The following is a 10,583-nucleotide window of genomic DNA, read 5'->3' as shown; positions in this document are numbered from 1 at the left end:
AGAAATTTGCTCTTATTAATAGCTGTAAAACTTATTAATCCCTGCTAAAATCAACACCAGCTAAATTAATTAATTATAAGAATTAATGCGGAGATAAGAGCAGCTCTTTGCACTTCAGAGAGTACCTGTGATAGAGCAACACAGAAGCATAATACCCTGAAACTGGCCATTAAAATTTTTATTTGTGTACTTCAGACCTTATTTAGAGAACATTATCACAGTAAATTTTTATGGAAAGCAGAAGTGAAGCAACTTATTTTAATGTCCCAAGTAATCTTTTCTACATCCTTGAAGTAGAAGCTTTCCTTACACATGAGAGAAAGTTAGGGGGTTTTAGTATCTAAGGATTATTATGAACAATCCTGAATGCTGCTCTGGGCAGATGTTCTGTACAAGTTTTGTGAAATACATTTAAAACCTCTAGCTGGCCCTAATGTTCAGTCATGAAGTACTGAATCTTCTTTCCTATAGTATTGTGTGTTTCATGAGATTCACTTAATTTTTAATTTAAAAAATCCATCAATTCTAATGAGCAATAAGATACACTATTTACAGGATAACTTCCCTGCTCAAATGCTGTATGTTTTATTCTCCTGTTTTCTGTGGTAGTGTCACATTGGAAATAATTTTGTGGAAGGATTTGATAGACAGTCCTGTACATTATCAGTAATGTTCTCACATGCAGAAAATGGTCAAAGTGAAACTATTAAAACATATACTGCACAAAAGTTATCTGAAAACCAAGATTATATGCATATCACCTACTGTGTAGGTGATATGCAGTGATACCTAAGCTACCTTGCCAGGACACTGGAGCCACTACAGCTGTGTTGGCCTGGTACTGGATCATGACATTTCCTTAACCCAAACACAGTAAACAGGACACATTAAGCTCATAATTAACAAAACTCTTGTAATTTAGCTCCATGCTTAAACAGTCTTCTCTGTAAAGCTGGCAAATCATGAATACACAAGTGTAACTAAGAAAGAGGGTTTGATTATTTGGCCTTAACTCCTGGCCAGGAGACTGAAAGATGATAGAAAATAGTTACACAAAAACTGAATCTAAGGAAAGACAATTCAGGCAAAGAATGCGCAGATATGAGGCTATAAAATTATGTGCTAATGATTGGCATCCAAGAGAAAGGTAAGTTAGTGAAGATTGACTTCAAAGCTGGAGGGCCAAATTGTGAAGCATGAAGGTACACAGATCTACTTCTTATTGTCCAAGAGTCACTGAGATCCTGGGCAAGGATAAGCTTTAGAAAAGGGTCTGCAAATAGAGTTCAAGGAGAACCAGCTGCTGTCCTAAGGCAGGCAGAGAATAACAGTTGAGAGTAAAAAGAATTAAAACATCAACAACAATTTCTATCATGCAGGGCTCACTTATATCTGCAGATTTGTTTCAGAGGCACAGGAAAAATTGCTGCACAAAAAAGAAACGCCAAACAAAGAATAAAAGGCACATTTTCATCTGCATTTACATGATTAAAATTTAATTTGGCTGCTTTAATAATGCTCAAACACTGTGCAGTCATTGTGTAGTAAGAAGGATGAAGAAAGTCAACTTCCTGACTTCAGAAAAAAATAGATTTCTAATACAAATATCTCCTTTGAGGCTGAATCTCCACGACTCATTCTCCAAGTCTATAACACAATATCATTCAATTATCAGTTGCTCCTTCTGAGATCTGAGTTAAATATTAAGAGAACTCTGGGGCTTCCTACCTTCTCAATTGTTATTTGTACAGGCTGTCCAGAATTATGCAAATAGTCAATTAAGAACATTTTTTCAGCCCAGCACTTCAAATCAAATATTTCACTTTAAAATCCAACCAACCACCTCTATACAAGAATAGCCTTTCCTTCCTCATCTGACAATTGACACACCATGACAACCTCTGCCTCATGTGTTCCATCTTCTTTTTATGACAAATTCCTCGTTTCGAATGCAAAGCTGTAAATTAAAAGATATATAATACATAGCCCTGGTGGGTTTACCCCTTTAGTTTAACAAAACCAAACATCAGTCAAGGAGATTCACCAGGTTCCAAATGAAAATGGATTGATACAAAAAAATGGCAAGGAAAGATTTCATTTCTAATTTTACAGTAGGGTTAAACAGACAAGGGGCTCAAGTTTCCCTTACACTGAAACAAGAGGAAAAAAATAATGTCAGAAGAAACTCTAAGACGTCAAAAGAAATAGATTTTTTACAATATGACTGAAAAGTCCCTGCCCAAGTTTTCTATGCTAAAGAAATATTGAGGGATAAGCACACTCTGTGTAACAAATATGAACTATGTATTCATAAACCAAGTAAAATCCCCCCAGTCTTCATTATTGCCTAGAAGCATGCATGAGTACAGCATTTTTCAGACACTGCCTGCAGGTTAAGCTGAAAATGCCTCTGTCCTGAGAGATCACATAGACAGCAAAAGGAAATGTGTTTAGTCAGTGCTGGGTTCTGGGGACACAGATCAGCAGAGCCCTTGAAAAATTCCTGTCTGCATTTTTGAAGTGGCACTGCTATGGAATGAGGGAGAACAGAATTTCACATGCCCAACATGAAACTGGCAACTGCTGATCACAATACTAAGAATTTTCCATCAAATGATCAATGCAACACCACATCTGAGCTGAACATTCGTTACAGGTGGAGCCATCTGAAATTCACCCAGCAAACTTGGATGAGGTTCCTGAATACCTATCCCAGATATTCACTTCTAGAAGAATCAGTCATTTGTAAAACTGTCTTTGTTCCTTTTGATTTTGGTGGTATGTTTTTGTTGGTTTTTTATTGGTTTTGTTGGGTTTGTTTGGTTGGTTTTTTGTTTTGTTGACTTTTTTTTACATTTTCTTTTGTCTTCACTTCTATGTGAAAAACCCTCTAGAGCAGAGCAAGATCTGAATAATGGTAGCAAAAGTGTTCTAACTAAATCCTACCACGTTAATAATTTATAAACATCTATGATATCAAGCTACACTTTAGCTAATCTATTCCATCACTCATTTATCCAAATACAAAAATTACCTAATTTGAAGCACCTGCTCTCTAAATGGGGAATAAAACACAATGAAGAGTGACTTTTATATGAATCAGCATCATCTTCTAAGCCAATGGTGGATACCCATCAACTTGCAGTTCACATCTGTGTTAGGAATTGTTCTTAAATGGCAGCAGCACAGGAGGCTTTGCTGAAGCCATCCCTGTAGGGATGATGGAGCTGCCAGCATTGCCCACAAAGACCTGCCCAGGTACCTGGGGCTCCAGCTGGTATTCAGAGAACCAGATCAAATATATAAATTGCTCATGTAAAATCACTGCATAGGAACTTGACCACTTGCTGTGCAGCTTGTGGATTTTCAAATTTGGGAGCTTTGCTGAACTGGGGAGGCAGCAATTCAGTGCCAGAATACAGCAAGGAGGTGGAGGAGATACTGTCCAACACATCACCTAACACAGCAAAGTTGGGTGCTTTCTCCTTCCTGGCATACCATGCACTAGGAAACTATTAGACAGCAAAGAATACGAACTGCAAAATTTCTCAGAAAAAAAAAATACAAATACAAAAAGACATTCAGCACTGTTTTGAAAAATTTCATTCTGCCAGGTTGCCTATTTTTTCTTCTCTGCCTTCCTGTTACTGGTTGCTTCCCTCCTCCTAGTTTACAACATATTTTGGGACTGGCTGCTGGTACAATAAAAGCCAGACCCTGACTTTCTACCCCCTTCCATGATGGCAGCCAGACTGGAGGGGACAGGTTTGCAGATTGGCAGGAGCCCTTGGTAGCACACCAGTTCCCAGCTCCATCCTTTTGTGACCACACAGAAAGAAGGAGCACTGAGCAGTACTGACACCCCTGCAGAGAAGGCACAAACCTGAAACCATGGGTGAAACTTTGCTGCTCTGTCCCATGAGCTGCTCATTTCAGCACAGCCCATACCTGTAAGTCTTGCTCAGCTCTTGTACTTTCCACAATCACACCATCTGTACCTAGAATGACCTTTCAGAAAACTCAGCTGTCAACAAGTAGTACAACTCCCTGTCTGTGACAGTTGGAATTGATTTTTATGTTAAGTAAAAGAGAAGTTTTATTATGTCATTTCAAAATCACTGTAATCATCAGACTGCAAACCAAGTCTGTGCATAATTCTCATTCTGCTATTATACCAAGCAACAGTAATCTACTACATCAGGATTTAAAAACAGCTTCCATATAGCAGTTCTGGAATTGAATGTATTCTCAAATGCATGTTTTACTCAGTCTCCTTCCTGGAAACCCAAGAGAATCTCTGAAAACCTAATCACTGAGAAAGGTGTTCCCTTTATTTATGTGGCAAGCCAAATGTTCTAGCCTTTTGCCTATTTGTTTCCTAAGACAAAGAGTTTTGGTTTTTTTGGTTTTTTTAATTTTAGTTAGCTGATCACATATAAAAGTCACAGGAATGTCATTAATCTACCAGCAACACCAAGTTCCATAATTCATTCACTTTTTTCTCCAGTAAGCAGGCTTTTTCTTCATCTCACCTCATTACTCAAGAATCCTTTTCCCCATAGGTTTCCTTAGTGCATCTCATTTTAAAGCCCTCTTGGGAGCTTGCTGCCCCTTTACAATGCTCAGAGGCAAAGTGGAGGTTCTTTTTCTCTTAAGCATCATCATCAGAATAATTAATGTACAATCAAGCCAACTGCAGTGAAGCTGAAGTAGTATTTACCTTCTTTGAAGCTCTCTGAGGAATAGTGGGGAATCCTGAAAGCTGGAACAGACTCTGACTTCTGTCACCAAGGAGAAGATACACACATTATCAACAAAGTTAAAAGCAACCAGCACAATAGAAGGAGTTGGACAAAAACTGCTCACACTGTGAGCAGCACCTGTCACCAGAGGGAATTAGTTAAAAGCACAGCACAACATCATGGCTAGAGACTGAAACAGAAAAGTCTGTGTACTTTTTTTTCCCTTGGTGGTTGGTTAGTGGAGGTTTTTTTTGTTTTTTAAACCATTCAAGTCTGGTCTCAGGGGCCTGTAAATCTTGCACATTTAAAGGCAAAATTTAATTCAGAAGACACAAACTGTTTTACATAGTTACCTCTTACTTGGAATAGACAAAATTAATGTTTCTTAAACCATCTGAACAATACGGGAAAAATTCCAACGCTCTAAAATTTGCTCTTTTCAAACAGCTCCCACTTTAACTGGGCCTTTAAGCTTTTCACAGTTTTCTTAACAGATAATAAGTAGTGAATAACATGTCTTCTCTTCAACGACTTCTCTGCGTGGTTTTTTAAACTAGGAGGAAAAGAAAAAAAATCAGAAATTGTTAAATCTTCCTATTTTAATGTTTCACTCAAATGCATTAAAGAAACAGCTTGGAGCCTAATCAAATTCAGCTTTTCAGGGTCCTTCCCCACCAAAGAGGGTTTTTATTGTGTTTAATTTTAATTACATTAAAAGTCTTCTGAAAAACCAGTGTTCTGCTTGAAGCCCTTAAGCTACATACCACTGTTTTTGTCACAAATCTAGCAATTCCAGCTTTTATTGCTTTATTTTTTAAGAAAGTATCTTTGTATTTAAATATATGAAACTAAGCATTGACTAAGGCAATGTACCACTGGGATTCTGAAGCTTTAACCCAATTAATCTCTCATCACCAAAATACTCCTAAAACTCTCTTCTGAAAAGATAAATGAATATTTACCAAAAAGAAATTGTATCAAAAAGGGTTAGAAATAGATAAGGCATAAACTCACCTCAACACTGGCCAATATCTATTCTGTGGTTACACTTTGCTCATGTTGAGCTTCGTATATGGCTTCATTGTGAGTACTCATAATTACTCCCTTCTGTGCTTCATCGTGCTCCTGGATTGAGTTAGAGAGAGAATAAAGATTGAGAATCATTCTTTATACACACCAACATTTAAGATGTGGAACCTTGAGAAATTCCATCATTAATGGAAAAAATATTTTATGAGATTTTTCTCTCTGTTCTTATAGATATTCAAAAAGGGAAGTTAGCAAGTCTAAGAGTTCATCCAAGAGTTTCAACTGGACAAAACTGCCTGGTACTTCTATGCAGAAGTCCAATTTCATATTCCACATGCTACTGAAGAGTTTTTTAAGGCTAGCACAGTTAAATAGATGTGGAATATTAAAGCACACAAGGAGTGAGAGCCACTGGTCCTATCACCAAGAGCACTCACAAGCTAAACTCCTGGGTTTTTTGTTTTTATGATGCCACATCAAAGGACAGATGCAATATCTACTGAAATGGCCCTTCTCTGACACAGCAGAGACATCGTCTCTCCCATTGCAGAGGCAATGCAAGTACCTGAGAGTGAGCAAAGAGAATGGAGGAAATGCTCATTGGAAATGTAAACAACTGAAAAAAGGCTCACACCAGCACAGAAGAAAAGTACTGGTAAGGCAAGAACACTTGTCCCATGCCAAATTAAAGTGATGAAAAAGTGTTCATCTCTTAGGACTGGAAAAAGTCAATTTTTGCATACACATGGACCCTGAGAGGAAATCCCATTATTTCAAACAAAATTTTCATGTGTATTTTCAGCACATGCACAAAAGCTTGGTAAAGCTCAAAGAAAGCTTCTCAGCACATAGAGAAGGAAGAACCAGTTTTCCCAATACTTCTTAGTTAAGCCAACTCGAGAATTTCACCCCCACTGAGAACCACTTCCCCTGAATCTGAAGATTCTTATGGCATCAGGTTACAACTTCCAAGAGCAGAATGGAAAAATCCCAAACCTACCTAAGCAACCAGCCATGCAATTGAAAATAAGAAGTTAGCAATCAGACAGCAAAAACAAGCAAGAAATGCAAAGAGTTAGACCTCCTCGAAATATAAACAGGATTCATGATCAGATCTCACCTCACGCTTAAGTAATATAACAATTTCTAGAACTAACAGCTTTGAGAATCACCAGGCAAAAATAGAGTTAATAATTCCCTTGATTGACTTTTATTTTCCTAATCTCATTATGCTTTTTATCAAAATATGAAACCATAGAAGAGTCAAAATCCCCCTCCTATTCAGTTTCATGTCAAAAATCAACAAGTGCTGCCCTCACAGCAGCACACAATATTTCCATTCCTACATGGTACTGGCAGAGATGAAAACACATCCTGGGATCTATTTCACAGTTTATCAAGTGTGGCACGACGTTAAAGATTTCACCAGGAAACCATAAGTACTTTCATAAAAGACAGAAATAACTTCAAGATATAAAATGCAGAAAGGAACAGAGAAAAATCGATAAGATCATCTTATAATTACACTGAGCATTGTATTTAGTAAAGGTTTTGTTGTTCATATCTGCAGAAGAAGAGATATTAAACTGGCAACCAGAACTAAAATAGAAATATGGTGCTGTATTTAACAGGCAAGATACAATACACAGTCATAAGAGAAACCTGCAAACCCCACCTGGTTCATATACCCATCAAACTTGTGCATTCCACCAAATATTGTGAAAATGTTTTATTGTCTTAAGCTGAAAGGAGCCTAAAAAAAACACAAAAAAACCCAAAAAACAAAACAAACTAATAAAAGAAACCAAAACAACAACAACAAAAAAACCAACTTGAACAGTGAGTTAGAACAGTGAGTTCAAACAGTGTTGCTCCTGAGAGCCTGGATATTCATGCTGGAAGAGTCACACAGGCTCTGAAATTGTCCTTGTCTGTCACTGACCCAAACCTATGCATTTCCTATTGCATGGATTCTCACAGGTGTTACAGTAGATTAATTTTGTTTCAGAAAAAGAGGGAGAGGAGCATGTATTTAAAATAAAGAGAAGGGAAACACTTCAAAGGAGCATTTCCTCTATACAATTGCTCACCCTTTTTTAAAGGAGGTAGAAGTTAAATTGCAACAAAAATTGCACAGGAAAAATTGAAGTGACAAAGAATACATGAAAATTTCTTCCTTGATCTACCAAACAGTGCTATACCAATCCATACCAAATTTGTGTAGACTTCCTGTACCTATGAAGGTTTTGCAGAAAAATTCAGATTTGAAATAGGTAAACCAAAGTTGTTACTATACTAACAAACTTCAGCCATGCTTACATGGCTGATTCTACATCCAGAATACCCCTCAGAATTTCAATCACAGAAACTCACCTGCATGTTTGTTTGCCCCCTCTAATAACCAACATGATTATAAACAGCTGTAAGTAATTACATTCATTAACATTATACTCTGCATGACATGCACCAAGTCTAAATTGCTGCATCAGGCTACAGTAAATGCTCTGGGTACAATGAAATGCAAGAGCAAAAACTGATTCCCCATGAGAGGGCACAACCCTTGTGATTAGGCACAGCTCACACGGGCAGGGAGGCTGTGCAGACACAAATTGAATATTTATGGGTAATAGTGACAAGAAGGAGATTGAGGGAGCTGGGCCTGCAGGAATGGAGAAGGAGCAGCTGACAGTCTTTCCAGGGAGATTGAGTCCTAAACAAGAAAAAACATAGATATTAAGCACAGGGGTAGGAAAGTCTCTAAGTTACCTCCCTACTTTATGCTTTCTTTACAAGCAGAACTCAGTGAATGGTAATCCACTTGCACCATCCATCTCCTTTAAGACAAACAATTTCATTGCGCAAACCAATTTCATTGCTCCAATTTCATTGGAGCAGCCAATTTCATTGCTCCAAACCTCCTCCAACTCAGACTGAGACAGAGCATCAGAATGCAGAATGGTGTGCACTTCATTTGTATAAATTCTCCACACTCAGTATTTCAATGAGAAAGAAAATCTATTATGTACTTGTCTGCTGCCTGTACCTACATCACTTCCAGTCAGACTGGCTGCTCTTTATGTAATTCTTCATCAAGAAACCTTTTTGAGCTAGAACCTTTTAAAATCTGAAATCTTCCTCTCCAAAGGCAGATGGAAAGAACTAATTAAAGCATTTCAGTCACACAACCAAGGTGGAAGGGCACACCCAAAATTATACTTGCATAAAAACACTGGCATTTCTGTTTGCTTTTGAGAGGACATATTTTGTATAAACTCCAGCTCACTGCACCAAGAATAAAGGAAAATTAACACTCTATTCCTCAATGCATTACCTTTCCCTCTGTATGGAGACTCTGAGATTTAGAGCCATTGTTCATACGCACAATTTCCCTGCCACAAACAGTTGTCCCTGCTAATGCCTATGCCTCACAAGCGTGGATAGACAGTGTCACATTTCATCATTTTCACCAACAGGAGAGATTGATTGCTCTTCATACCTTTTAGATGTCACTGAACCAGTCAGCAAGAATTTGCAGAGTTGTGTCCATATTATTTCTGACACAAATTAATTTCTTTGTTTTAACACCCATCCACTCAAAGAACTGGTGAAATACCTCCTGAGTCATCTGCTTCAGAATCTTGACCATACATCATCTCCAGAGAAGCTGTCAGCTCCTGTGTGTCAAGTGAATCAAACAAAACCAGGTTTGCATACCTGATGAATTCTGTGACCACATATAACCTACTAAAATCAAGATTCATTTATCACAGAAAAAGTTAGCACTATCTACTGGTGTAAAATTACTTTTACTACAAAAGTCTCTTTCTGCATCCAGTGAAGTATATTTTACTTTATTTTACATTCCACTTTCTTATGAGATCAAGTGCCAGTATGTCTGCTAGATAATGCAATGCACAAAAGAATCTCACACAGAGATCATCTACTCTAATTTTTGAACTGAAAACATGAAAGAAAAATACACCACAAAAAGCTTAACAGCTCAGAAGTTATTTGTATTCTTGTTACTTCTCCCCAACGGATTTGGCCCTGCTCATCAGGATAAAAAGCCAAATAGAGTTCAATTTATAATAAGTTTGAATAAACTACTCAAACTCAGTAAAAAAATCAGAAACAGAAAACAAAGTGAATTTGTATTAAGAGACAAGGTGAGCAGCCAAGGAATGCTTCTGAATGTAAAGCCTTTTGACCCTTGAAATGCAGAGGTAAGAGCAACCAGGTGGAACACCAAGTAAAATTGTTGGCACCACCACCAGAGGCTGGAACAGCCCTCTCCTTTCTGAGGGCTGCAGGCATTGAGGAGGTGAGGAAGTGAATTTAACCAGTTTTGTAGAACCATGCATGATGATGCCACAACCCAAACTGGCACCACAGACACACCACAGCAAAGTTCAGATTGGGGCCAAAATAATATGAATTTCCTCACATTGTAATTACTGAATACAGTGGCAAAAAAAAAAAAAAAAAGAAACCAAAACATAACAAACAATATTTTATAAAAATTATAAACCTGCTTTCATAACAAGAGCTGCTACAATGAACAGCATTCATTCCACACAATCAGCTGTTCAAACAGCAATTTTCAACTGAGCCAAATGGCATGAGCTTTGTACAAATATGCTTCCCTACAAGTAAGTACCAGGAAGAGGTTTGTGCTGTATTTATGGAGACTATTTAAATAATTCCTTTGCATTTTCTTAATAGCTGGGATTCAATACCCCAGGATACACATGGGTAGAAAATGGCAGGGCAAGGTAATAGCCAGGTTCAAATGGAACACTCTGAAGGAGAGAG

The 10,583-nt window shown here is 37.7% G+C and overlaps 1 long non-coding RNA gene across 1 annotated transcript; it reads right to left on the bottom strand.

Moving 5' to 3' along the window:
• Positions 1-1,534: 1,534 nt before the first annotated feature.
• On the bottom strand, positions 1,535-5,869 carry LOC132083003 (uncharacterized). Its single transcript, XR_009419894.1, has 4 exons — positions 5,757-5,869; positions 5,096-5,295; positions 4,721-4,781; positions 1,535-1,957 (listed from the first exon to the last, which is right to left on the bottom strand). It is a non-coding gene; the product is annotated as an uncharacterized LOC132083003 (long non-coding RNA).
• Positions 5,870-10,583: the final 4,714 nt, after the last annotated feature.

This window comes from Ammospiza nelsoni, chromosome 1, assembly GCF_027579445.1.
Source record: "Ammospiza nelsoni isolate bAmmNel1 chromosome 1, bAmmNel1.pri, whole genome shotgun sequence".
Taxonomy (NCBI): Eukaryota; Metazoa; Chordata; class Aves; order Passeriformes; family Passerellidae; genus Ammospiza; species Ammospiza nelsoni.
This window is presented reverse-complemented; position numbering and strand designations above follow the sequence as displayed.